This window comes from Ruditapes philippinarum, unplaced genomic scaffold (assembly GCF_026571515.1).
Source record: "Ruditapes philippinarum isolate M1 unplaced genomic scaffold, ASM2657151v2 ctg629_1_1_1_1, whole genome shotgun sequence".
Classification (NCBI taxonomy): domain Eukaryota; kingdom Metazoa; phylum Mollusca; class Bivalvia; order Venerida; family Veneridae; genus Ruditapes; species Ruditapes philippinarum.
Genome location: NW_026858135.1, coordinates 329,238 through 339,862, shown reverse-complemented (window position 1 = coordinate 339,862; position 10,625 = coordinate 329,238).

Here is a 10,625-nt window from a genome sequence, read left to right as displayed (position 1 = left end):
GTAACAGCATTGGTAGAGGTATGTCACAATTGGCGACAAACATCTTTTGATTATGCTACAGAACAAAATTTAACTATGGAATTTATGAGTCTAAGAACATATCTTCATCATAAAAGCCATGATTTGCAGCCGTATAAAGTCTCTTATATATACTGAAAGATGATTTTATAAGAGTTTTAAACGACACATTTGAAATATTATTTCCAACAGTTCTGGGTGAATAATATCCATAATTACAATACTTATGAAATGTGTGGTGATACATATCAACATTATGTCAATACCCTGAATGTTTGATATGAATGTATCAATAATGTTTATATAATGAGTAGTTTTGTAAAAAAATATTTTATCATTTTTTATTAATAATTCTTTGGATAGAAAATTAAAAGAAATTTCTGTTATAGAAATAAGACTCAAAACGAGAGTTATACACACTGTTTCGGTCGACTTTTGAGTAAAATAGAAACTCGTTACGAGCCTTGAATGATACACATGTACATATTTTATAAATTTTGAATGCAAGCGTCTTCGGATTCTTTCATCTGAGAAAGCTTTACACCTTGCTTACGGAACATCGGTTGTTCTACTCACCTAAAAAAATGTAATGCATAAATGACATCTCAGGTCTTCCTCCACCAATAAAAAATGGAAAGTCGCAATATGACCTATACTGTGTTCTTGAGACGTAAATCCTATCAAATAACATTTGCATATTTCCATATTACGTAGAAATTAATATATTCATAGTGTTTCACGCAATCCAAGCCAGAACAAATAATTTATTACATTTGAAAGGTATCCATTTCAAACGATGTAAAATGTATTTAAAATAATTTTCGAGCTTTAACATGAACACATTGTTTGGTTATAATTCAATGCTCTTGTTCTTTATCAAAACAAATATTGATAATGCACTGATTCCACCAAACGACATGCCAGCATATGGACAGAAATAGTATCCTTCGTCATATTTATCTGTAAATCAACTTGAACGATGCTTTTTTGATGTCAAACTTGACATGCTTTTTATATTATGATATGATTGCTGTAAATGGAAGCACATTTCAATTGATTAATTTCGAGAGTTTTAAAATAGATTTTTGTTCAAAATATAAATGGCAAAAGTATGAATCATTAAAGGTGTCTGCTTAGGTTACATACAGACACATGGCAGAATGAAGTTTCATAAAAGACTTTATTTAAACTTCGCATGATGGTAGAGTGACTATGACCTGAAAAGTCTCATAAAAAAATAGGTTAGGTGGGACAGTCATTGCAACAAGCAATGCTTTATACCAAAATGTTCGTTCAAGTTTGTAGTTTATGAAATCACCGGCATAAATTGGCATAAATGATGGCATTCAGGGAAATCCAAGGTGGCCGCCAAGATGGCCGCTTTTGATACTGAACTTCACTCCTAACTTTACATGGCTAAAATTTTACATATAATCGGATACATTTTTAATATTTATCACATTTTCAAGTCAATAATAAACATTACATTTAAAACAAATTTTCATGCATGATTTGTATTTTCTTATAAAAAATTGTTAATAAAAAAAGAAGTTTCGCAAGAAAGTTTACTTTAAGCATTGGGTTAACAATACATTTTCTGCAGGAATTTCATGTAATCCTACCAATTGAAGATTTTTGGATATGAATTGAAGCTCACCTTTGATAATTATTGCTAAAATCGACTTTTAACGTAGTTTTTCTTTCGTAGAACAGGATAGAATATAACAAAACGCACGTTGGTATTTTCATGGCAAATATTTTATTCCAGTTAAATAAAGAAAAGTTTATTTAATTTTTAAAGATATGAATTCTTTTGGATCATTTTAGAATGCATAATTCATGAAAGGAAATGTTAAATTTATCAACGCTTTTCTATCTTGACCTCTTTTTCTATATTTTAGCATATTTATTGCATGTGTACCCGTGCCCCCCCCCCCAAAAAAAAATTGAGCATAGGCTAATCATGGGTACCCTAAACGTATGATATAGTCTTTTATATGTTAAAAAGAACCTATTATTTCATTATGGGTAACCAAGTAATTATTATTAGCAAATTTGGGAAATAATATTTTTGTCATGTTCTGAATAAATTGTTTATGTAAGGAGTAGTTTAATCACTGACTTAGATTACTTGTCACGGGTTTCCTTACCAATTTAACATGTATGGGTTATGGCAAGCAAATCAGTATGCAACATCAATACTTTTGTCCTTCTTTTTTTCTTCCGTTAGAACAATATATTCAAGATTCATGCCTATTTGCTGTTAGAGAATTACAGATTTACAGTTGAGTTAAGAAGGCAAGTTTGTTGCAAAACTAAGTACTGGGTGTTTTTATTCTGTATAGTTTGACTATATCCTTGAAGTCACGGAAAATAAAGCACTGGAATCCTCTGGAAGCATTATAGGTCTAACCCATAGTGACTGTGCTCTCTCACTGGTTTCTTGCAAGGCCATTATTTTTTAATGTATGCCATGGCTTACATGTCTGACAATAATTCTTGCACACAGATACACCTTTCCATGCACAGTCAAAACGATGTTGAGTGTATTCAAAAGTGACACCTTTATCGATCCATTTTCTTTATCTTTATCCACCTTTTCAACTTTTAAACTTTGCAAATAGTGTTGAACTTCTATTAGATGTTGAAAGGAAGCTACTAAATTGTCTAAAAACAGGCCAACAAAATATTGTTAGTTTTTGTGTGAGACAGTTTTGTTGCACAGAAACTTTGGGTGTTGAGCTCAAAATGCGTTAAAATTGAAACAAATTGTATAGTTGTCAATCCCAGCGCATATTCTTGTCATATGTATCAATAACACGTAATTATGCCCCGCACAACAAAGTTGTAACGGGGGTATACTGCAATCAGCTTGTCCGTCCGTCCGTCTGTCCGGCCGTCCGTCCGTCCGTCCGGCTGTCCGTCGGTTTTTTCTTGTCCGCCCAATAACTTAAGATTCCTTTGACCCACAGTCTTCATATTTGGCGTGGAGGTTAGTCATGATTAGTAGATGACCCCTATTGATTTTGAGGTCACTGGGTCAAAGGTCAAGGTCACAGGGGCCTTGACTTCAAAATGCTTGTCCGCCCAATAACTTAAGATTCCTTTGACCCACAGTCTTCATATTTGGCATGGAGGTTAGTCATGATTAGTAGATGACCCCTATTGATTTTGAGGTCATGGGGTCAAAGGTCAAGGTCACAGGGGCCTTGACTTTAAAAAGCTTGTCCGCCCAATAACTTAAGATTCCTTTGACCCACAGTCTTCATATTTGGCATGGAGGTTAGTCATGATTAGTAGATGACCCCTATTGATTTTGAGGTCACAGGGGCCTTGACTTCAAAATGCTTGTCCGCCCAATAACTTAATATTCCTTTGACCCACAGTCTTCATATTAGGCATGGAGGTTAGTCATGATTAGTAGATGATCCCTATTGATTTTGAGGTCACTGGGTCAAAGGTCAAGGTGTCTGGGGCCTTCGACTTCAAAATGCTTGTCCGCCCTATAACTTAAGATTCCTTTGACCCACAGTCTTCATATTTGGCATGGAGGTTAGTCATGATTAGTAGATGACCCCTATTGATTTTGAGGTCACTGGATCAAAGGTCAAGGTCACAGGGGCCTTGACTTCAAAAAGCTTGTCTGCCCAATAACTAAAGATTCCTTTGACCCACAGTCTTCATATTTGGCATGGAGGTTAGTCATGAGTAGTAGATGATGGCTATTGATTTTGAGGTTACCGGGTCTAAGGTCAAGGTCACAGGGGCCTTGACTTCAAAAAGCTTGTCCGCCCAATAACTTAAGATTCCTTTGACCCACAGTCTTCATATTTGGCATGGAGGTTAGTCATGATTAGTAGATGACCCCTATTGATTTTGAGGTCACCGGGTCAAAGGTAAAGGTCACAGGGGCCTTGACTTTAAAAAGCTTGTCCGCCCAATAACTTAAGATTCCTTTGACCCACAGTCTTCATATTTGGCATGGAGGTTAGTCATAATTAGTAAATGACCTCTATTGATTTTGAGGTCACTGGGTCTAAGGTCAAGGTCATAGGGGCCTTGACTTCAAAATGCTTGTCCGTCCAATAACTTAAGATTCCTTTGACCCACAGTTTCATATTTGGCATGGAGGTTAGTCATGATTAGTAGATGAGCCCTTTTGATTTTGAGGTCACGGTGTCAAAGGTCAAGGTCACAGGGGCCTTGACTTTAAAAAGCTTGTCCGCCCAATAACTAAAGATTCCTTTGACCCACAGTCTTCATATTTGGCATGGAGGTTAGTCATGATTAGTAGATGACCCCTATTGATTTTGAGGTCACTGGGTCAAAGGTCAAGGTCACAGGGGCCTTGACTAAAAAAGGTTTGTCCACCCATTAACTTAAGATTCCTTTGACCCACAGTCTTCATATTTGGCATGGAGGTTGATCATGACCATAAGGTGACCCAAATTGATTTTGAGGTCACTGGGTCAAAGGTCACAGGGACCTTGACAAAAAATAAGCTTTTCCCCTCAATTGCTTTAGATTGCCTGTCCGCAGTGTATTGATTTTGACATTTTCACATTTGAAGCATGTAGAATACATAACTTAGCAATGCACTGGCTTAGTAACCTCAGATTTGGCAGGGAAGTTGTCCTTGAGCTCTAAATGGCGACTGTTGATTATGACAAAAAGGTATGCGGGGGCATTCACGCCATGACAGTGGCAGTTCTAGTTAAAGCTGTTTTGAAAAAGAAAATCATATTTCAACGTCTATTATTATAGACGTTTAAATATGAATTTTGTTCAAAACAGCTTAAGTTTTATAGATACATATGACAAGTATATGTGCTAGGATTGACAATTATACTTTTTTTTATTTTAACGCATTTTGAGCTCCACACCCAAAGTGTGGTTTGTTGTAGATAATTGTAAACCTCCCACAAAGAGATTCTTTGATCCTATGCCAAAATTTTAAGTCCTTTAAAGGAGGTCAGTTAAGTGCAAAGGCAGGTTTAGATTGAACACTGTCCTTATTGATGGTGAAGAGATGTATTTAAGACTTGTCGCAATAAATTCATTTAAGAAAGTGCATTTTTTTTTTGACAGGGTTCTATCCTTTGGGAATGCCCCCGTTCCTTTGAGTTTGTTCACAGATGATGTCAACACAGAAATCTGATTTCCTTGAAAAACTTGAAAACCTTAAAACATTTAACAAAGATGAGTTTAATGCACATGCTTCGAGTATAGCCGAGTGCGTGGAAAGGTGTATCTGTGTGATGTTTGTTTGAGCAAGAATTATTGTCAGACGTGTAAGCCATGGCATACTTAGCAATTAATGGCCTTGCAAGAAACCAGTGAGAGAGAGCACAGTCATTATATGGTTAGACCTATAATGCCTCCAGAGGATTCCAGTGCTTTATTTTCCGTGACTTCAAGGATATAGTCAAACTATACAGAATAAAAACACCGAGTACTTAGTTTAGCAACAAACTTGCCTTCTTAACTCAACTGTAAATCTGTAATTCTCTAACAGCAAATAGGCCTGAATCTTGAATATATTGTTCTAACGGAAGAAAACAAGAAGGGCAAAAGTATTGATGTTGCATACTGATTTGCTTGCCATAACCCATGCATGTTAAATTGGTAAGGAAACCCGTGACAAGTAATCTAAGACAGTGATTAAACTACTCCTTACATAAACAACTTATTCAGAACATGATGAAAAATATTATTTCCCAAATTTGCAAATAATTACTTGGTTACCCATAATGAAATGATAGTTTCTTTTTAACATATAAAAGACTATATCATACGTTTAGTGTACCCGTGATTGGCCTATGCTCCATTTTTTATTTGGGGGGGGGGAGGGGGCACGGGTACACATGCCATAAAACTGCGAAAATATAGAAACGAGGTCAGCTTCAATTCATATCCAAAAATCTTCAATTGGTAGGATTACATGAAATTCCTGCAGGAAATGTATTGTTAACCCAATGCTTAAAGTAAACTTTCTTGCGAAACTTCTTTTTTATCAACAAATTTTTATAAGAAAATACAAATCATGCATGAAAATTTGTTTTAAATGTTATGTTTATTTTTGACTTGAATATGTGATAAATTTTAAAAATGTATCCGATTATATGTAAAATTTTAGCCATGTAAAGTTGTGAAGTTCAGTATCAAAAGCGGCCATCTTGGATTTCCCTGAATGCCATCATTTATGCCAATTTATGCCGGTGATTTCATAAACTACAAACTTAAACGAACATTTTGGTATAAAGCATTGCTTGTTGCAATGACTGTCCCACCTAACCTATTTTGTATGAGACTTTTCAGGTCATAGTCACTCTACCATAATATTTTTATAGGTTTTGAAATAAGATATAGATTCATTCCAAAAGATTGTAAAAAAATCATAGTAAAGCATCTCTTTTAATTAAAATAAGAAATAAAATTGGTGGCAATTTATACATTTTTTGAACTGTATTTTCTATAATTTTTCACTTTATCCTTAAATTTGACGCTGCCTTGATTCAGAAAACTAGGAAAACAAGTTTTAAATTATGCAAGCTCCCTTAAAATAATGTTAAAGGGCTGATGCCATTTGTTGAAATTCAAATTTTGCAATAAAAGCTTAAAGAATATTTCTTGTAAATTTTCCATGATGGCGGCCATCTTGGCGGCCATCTTGAATTTCTTTGATCGCCATCATTTTGCCAATTTATACCGGTGGTTTCATATACTACAGACATTAATGAACATTGTGGTATATAACATTCATTGTTGCAATGACTGTCCAGGTTCATCATTTTCTAGGTCCGGAGTGTCACCCTACCAATCTTTAGATATGATAACAGAAACATTTTATGCCAAAGAATTTAGGATTACCGACCTTGTTTTCAACTTACCCTCCCCTGAATTTGAAAATTTTGCTTGACTCAATGGCAGACAATTCAAAATTAATGTTAGCAAGGCCTTTTTCTGTTATTCATGCAGCTGATTTCCCTTTGAACGATTGCACAAAATTTCAAGAATTGGTTAAGAATAGTTTATTTTATCTTTTTCTTTCCTTCCGCCTTTTAAAAAATAGCTATTTTTCAAGAATTGTCCGTTTTTGTCCTTAAAATTTAGTGAAGGTTATATACAAGTTGAATGAAATTAAATGGATAGTGTAAAAGCTTACTTTAGAGAGCAACTTTGGCAACTTTGCTTCGGTGTTCATTTAGCACAAGTTTCTCAACACCATCGATCATCTCCTTGCTGACGACATCGGCAGGGCTACCTTGCCTCACGGTATCTTTTAAGAAATCTAGTTCATATTTAAATTCTGCTGAACTCTGTTTCACAGTGGATTACTTTGGGCTACTAACAACATGCACATCAGTATTGTAGCGATGGATTGTTTTGGCAGTTATTCCCTCCTTAGTGAGGAACTTTATGAAATCTTCTGACTTTCCTTTTTGTGCTATTTGTAAAGGTTTTCAAACAAAAATGTAAGATCAAAATGTACGTGTTTATGTACGGTTGTTATCATTCAACTGACAAATGTTTGTACTGCAAAAAACAAATCTTAAATTTTACAGAAAATTGTCGTGTTCTACGGACTTATTTAGCCTCTCTTTGTATTTACTTACAAAAGTAATAAGAACAAATATGTATGAAACATCATTTACATGTATTTGAAAGAACTTGATTTCTCGTTTTATGAATGGAATTGGCAAACACACATTTAAATGGTGTATTGATAATCAATTTTAGATAAGAAAGCGTTTGCTAGATCTTGATTTAATGTTTAGTCATCACTATAATTAGACAAATTGACAGGCATATATACCATACTATCTGCACGTTTCATCAACATCAATAACGTTTTATTTTCGGAAAACAATACAACGCCTGTGTGGTATTGTGTTTTGATTACATATGTCAGTCTACGTAAATGATATTGATTTTGCTAATTGCACTAATGCATTAATCAGCGACCATTAAATTCAAATTAATTCTGATATTTTGCAGACGATCTGACAAGTGCGCAAGACATAACAGAATACATGAAATATAATGGACATGGATTATATTAATACAAACGCACAAGTTAGCAGAGGCTCGATTTTGAAATTAGTGTGTGCGTGAATGCGAACATGCGGGTTGTCTGCGTGCGCGCGCGTGTGTGTGTGGTGTGGGTGGCGGTGGGAGTGGCCTGAAAGGACTTAATTTTAAAATACATTTTCCAGTAAAATAAACATGCATGTCTTGAGTGTCCAGTCTTGTTTTTACGTGTGTGAAAGGGGGAAGGGTTGTCGTTCATGTAAAGCAAAATAGAGGAATGTGCCAAAAAGCATGCTAAAAGTACCGTTTAGTTGGTAGACAATAGGTAGCGCCAGCTAACGACTCATCATGAAGCTATCGTACCGGTGTCTGGTCATCACACATCACAAAAAACCCGTCCCTGACTGTGCCATCAATCGAAAACAAATTGTCATGACATATTAGCAAAGATGAAGTCTATATTATCTTCATTTTATAATGCTTGTATTGTGTCACGTTAGTCAAGTCAATGAAAACAAATTTATCTTTGCTTATATTGTCATGTTATAAATTAAAGAAACCAGCAATTATTGTAACTATTTTATATAAACTATCTTCCATAAAATATATCATTACAAACCTAAACTTTATTCCTTTATCAATGTAATACATGTTGATATGAAGTAATAAAAAAGTAATAAAGGGCCAATATGTTAAATTGTCAAAGATCTAAAAAGAGCATGCTTTGAAAACTCCAACAAACGTTGACGCACAATATCTTTTTTATCAGTGCATTGGTAACGTCATGTCAAAATATTGACTTGTATTTTATAACCATTCAAAAATAGAATAGACAAAGAATAATATTATAACTGTGTAATTTTTTTAATTCATTGGTTTATTTCAGGAGTGTTCTAGATTCAGAGATAAGTGTGACATAATTGACATTGTCAAAACAGATTAATTCACAGCTGTATAAATTTAAAAACGTTGGTTTCTGAGTCAAGAGGTTAAAATATTTTATCGACTGTTAAAATAGGTCGCGATTGTGAAACGTATTAAACAAAAGGAAAAAACAAGTACTAAATAAAAGACATTCACAACATTTTTCACTACTTTGTCATCCAGTGTTAATTATTGTTTTTGTGTCCGACTGTTAAATTCCGTTTTTGTTATCCAAAGTAGTGTTTAACATTGCTTTTGTGTCCGACTGTTATTTTCTACATATAGGCTTTCGTGTACATAATATTCTAAGTTATAAAAATTGTAACAAGATTTTTGTCTTCGTAAATGTTCCTGTAAATCGTATTATCGTGTTTTATAAATAATGTAACTGCTATATTGTTTATACAATGAAAAAATAAATATAAGATAAATACTAGTAGATAGATAAACCTGTTAAGTTTTTACATTGCACTCAGTTATCATTCATTACAAGGGAGATAATTCGATTATATTACTAACAACTGGAAGTAAGATATAAGTTATGTCGGTGACGGTTACTTCCCTTTTACTGATATTTGATTCATAGTGGAAAGTCGCGTCTTTTTTCCGTATGAATTGTGTACTACAGTTGGATAAATGCAAGCAAATAAAGTTGGCAGAAAATCATTTGATTTACTACGTTTGTGTTCAGATTAATTTGGCATTGGCAAGCGCTTGAAAGACTATCTCGTGCGGTAAATTATAGATAATAGAGCGCCTATTGCACCCTGATCTGAACATATTAATCACAATAATTGGGACAGGTTTTATTTGTTTTTTTGACATGCATATACGTTTTTTTATCATATTCTGTAGAAAAGATAATTACGTGAAAATAAAAGATATTGAATTTTTCAGGATTTTTTTCTTGCTGGCAGACGACAATGGAATTTGTGTGTGGCATTGTGTTTTGATAACAAATGTCATTCCGACACAAAAGATTCGGATTTGGCTAATTACAATAGGGCATATTTTAAAAAGAAGTATGAATTTTGGGGTTGAAGAAATATAAATCAATCAGAGATCGTTAAAATTCCGTGTCTTATTTAAGATATTTTTTTTTTATCTTTTACCGGCGAAAAACCTAGGTCAATGCCTTTGCGTTTATATTTACATCATTAGTAATGGATATTTTTATATACATTTTTTATATATTCACCACATGTGTTTTTTTAAACTGTGTAATTAATTCTCGATAATGATTTTTGCATATATACGTTGTCTGTAGAGCTTATGTGTCCATCTTTTGACCTTAAAGCCTCGGTCTCACTTACTCCCGGCAGAGCCCAGGACCATCCCGGCAAGTTACCGGGATGATCCGGGACGATCCGGGATGAAATTATTGTTGCGGTCACACTTACCCCGGCAGCACTACGGTAGTTCCCTACTAACCACCCAGGATGCGCTCCGGATCATCCAGGCAGAGCCCAGGTGAAGCTACGGTTCATGCCGGTGCTTCCCCGGTCGTTCCCGGATGACGCCGGAAGAGCCCCGGTTGACCCAGGCAGAGCCCCGGTCGATCCAGGCAGAGCCCAGGACGATCCAGGCAGAGCCCCGGTAGAACCCCGGTGGATTGAAAACGCCCGAAAATGATAACTTTGATAAATAATTTT